The sequence below is a fragment of the Manacus vitellinus genome, unplaced genomic scaffold (assembly GCF_001715985.3).
Source record: "Manacus vitellinus isolate BGI_N305 unplaced genomic scaffold, ASM171598v3 scaffold_72_pilon, whole genome shotgun sequence".
NCBI lineage: Eukaryota > Metazoa > Chordata > Aves > Passeriformes > Pipridae > Manacus > Manacus vitellinus.
Window position 1 is genome coordinate 392,225 of NW_021940764.1, and position 3,278 is coordinate 395,502.

Genomic DNA, 3,278 nt, shown 5'->3' on the forward strand with positions numbered 1-3,278 from the left:
AGGGGCAAGAGGAGAGCCAGCTCCGCTCCCCACCCTGCGCCGGAGCAGGGATCGGCTGGGAGAACTCCAGCGCCGCGCTGGGAGTGCCGCGATGCCCCACACCCGCACTTGTGAGCTGCTGCACAGGTATTTGGAAGGGCAGGTCCTCCAGCTAGGTCATCCCGGCCACGGTGGCAGATCCTCCAAATTGTGTCATGAAGCCCGAGAGAAGCAATAATCACATCTGAGGAACTGTGGTGGGCAGGGCACAGCGCCACGGTGCAGGAGCTGGGTGAGCCATCACCCATCCCAGCTGGCATGTGGGGCCCCAGAACCCCCAGGATGACACTGGAAAGCTGCCCTGGACAAGACAAGCACAGGGAGAGCAAGGCTGAGGGAGAAAAAGCTCCCTCCACCAAATGGGGTGTAGGGACCCCAAACACCCACTGCAGCCAGGGCAGGGACCCCGGGCAGCAGTGAGCCAGAGCAGGCAGGGGCTGGTGCAGCACCATCGTTGAAGGGTAACATCGGCTCTACAATTTATAGGCACCTGACAGGCACTTAATTTTGCAAACCTCCAGGAACTGGGCTCAGACACCGTACAGAGCCCTGCATTATGCATGAGCCACCCCCTCCGTCTGCACTGAGGCACCCAGGGACATCAAAAGCCAGCACAGCTCCTGGAGCCCAGACATGAGCTCAGGCAATCGGCCCCAGACAAGCTCCAAGCGGGAGACTGGGTCCAGGAGCCACCCGGAAGGGACCACAGGCATCCTGCTAAACACAGCATCTGTCCTTCCCCTGAGCATCTCCCCAACAAGGTTTGCTCATCACCACAGGGGCAAGCAAGGCCAGTGGCACCCCAGGTGACAGGGCCAGTGGAGTAAATGGCAGACGCTCCTGCAGTGAGCAGTGACATTTTCTGAACCCTGTGTCAAGCGTCTCCTGCTCATCGCTCAGTGAGGGGCAGACGCTGACATGAGCTTCTCCCCGTCCTCCAGCTCTGTCCTCAGGTGTCCTCCCTCCTCCTTGGTGGGATGAGAGAGGGGTGCTGGGATGCTGGTTACACTGGGGTTCACCTTCAGCAGGAGCCATTCCCTGGCGATGCTTTCAGGGCAGGGCTGCAGGGGGGGGCAGGAACTCTGTCAGCACTGAAAGGGAGGGCAGGAGGAGGGAGAATTTGGGGAACATGTGAAAATACCCACCCTGGAAGGGTCAGTCATGAGTAAGATGAATGTCTGGGTGCACTTCAGCCCCCTACACTGGGCCTGGGGGCAGGACAATTGCTGCTGAGCCCAGTCCTTATATCCCCCTACCAGGCTGGCATTACCCAGAGTGGGAAGGGTAGAAGAGCAAGGGTAGAGCGGTGCCAACAAGCCCCATCTGAGCCCCTCCTTGCACAAAGCCAGGACCCCAGGGAAAGAGGACTTGCTCCTGGGAACAGTGAGAAATCCCCCAGGAAACAGTGAGGCAGGTGGGGGGGAGCCCTCAGAGGGGACAAAATGCTTGGGAAGAACCTCCAGCCTGCCCCCAGCACCATGATGGGGAAGGGGCTGAGACACATGGGGGGCTTCAGCCATGGGATGTGGGGCAGTCATGGGCTTCAGTCACCCACACAGGTCACAGCCAGGAGAAGGTTAATCCCTCTCCCACCACTTCCTGAAGCCAGGAATGCTGGGGAAGGCAGAGGAAGCTCCCGCAGCTCTCAGGCACTGGCCAGTGGCTCATCCGCCCCCGGAGCCATTTGATCAGCGTCCAGGCAGCACTGGCCCCCCGGGACACTGTCTGCAGAGGAAGTATCTGGCAAACAGGCAGCCCTAGGCCTGACCAACCCTTCCCTCTGGCTGCTGGAGAGGCCTTCAGCCTCACCAGGCAGGACACAGCCAGCAGACGTAGAGCTGAGCTGCCCAGAACAGCAGCAGGGAAGCCCTGAGTGGTGCTTCACACAAAAACATCTACAGTGCAGGGGCTTCTTAGGGAGTGGAGGTTCCAGGGGAGAGCAGCTGTGACCCCCAGTGTGGAGTCACCCCAAAGTGAGAAGCTGGGGGGCACAGAGCACCCCCACAGCCCAAGCCTCAGACAGGGGCTGCGCAGAAGCAGGCACCAGGTCCTGGGGTCAGTGGCCGTGAGGGGCAGCCCAAGCTCATCACGTGCAGCTCCAGCAGCTCCTGGCACAGAGCAGTGTGGGTGCCATAGGGGCTACCAGAGCCCCTCCCAGAGCTCTGTCCTTGCACACACACCCCAGAAGCCAAGGGCAGCAGCACTGGGGGCCCCGTCACACAGCCGCAGCATGTGAGGGGCTGAGCTCGGTGGTGGGAACGTGCAAGCAGCTGCAATTACAGTCGCTGAGGCTTTTAAGGAAGGGGAAGAGGCAGTTAAAGCAATTCAATAAATGCAGCACAAGAAAAGACTCTATTTTAGAAGCACTTACGCTACACACAAGCGATCTCCGGTCCCCCCCTTCCTGGAGCAGCCGGGGATTAGCGGCCGCCCGCTCAGACAGCCCCGGCCTCAGCAGCCACAGCACAGAGTCTTCTCACAGACAAGGGCACCCAGGGCCCAGTGCAGCCCAGAGAACTGTACCCCGAGGTCCCCCACCACACGCACCCCCTGCCCAGAGCTGCCCAGCAGTGACACCAAGGGCTGACGAAGCCGGGGCAGCCACTAACGAAGCCCCCGCAGACACTGTACAAAAGCTTCAGCAGTTTTGAAGAGGATCCTCAGGAACACGCAGCAGGAGCAGGCAGAGAAAGGAGCTTGTCAAGACCTCACCAGCATCAATGGGAAGCGTTCGAGTCAGATCCCGGCACCAGGAGCCCTTTCAATGGGGCTTTATAGGGAAGATGAGTGGAAGAATTCAAAGGGGAAGGAGAGCAGCTTGAAGTTTAATGAGGAGGAGATGGCAGCAGGGGATCGGCCTCTAGTTAGAGCAGGCGAAACAGCACTGGCCTGGTCCTGCACACAAAGGAGCCCATGGCCTTTGTTCACAGATGCTCCCAGGTCCGGAGCGGCTCCTGGCTGCCCCACCAGCTCCAACAACTTCAGGGCACTCAGGAAGGGCAGCAGGCTGCAGGAGCTTCAAACCTGAGCTCCCTCACTGGAGGAGGTTCTAAACCCTTTTTTGTTTTTCAGCTGCTCCTGATGAGGTTAAGTTTGAGCTGCCAAATACCCCTCGCAAAGCCCCCTCTCCTGTTACGGGAGTGCTGCATCCCCCCTGAGCACAAGGCCAGGCTCTGAGGCTCTGGCAGCAGAGCAGCCCCAGCACATGGCAGCTCCACCACAACCCGCCGCGCTCAGCT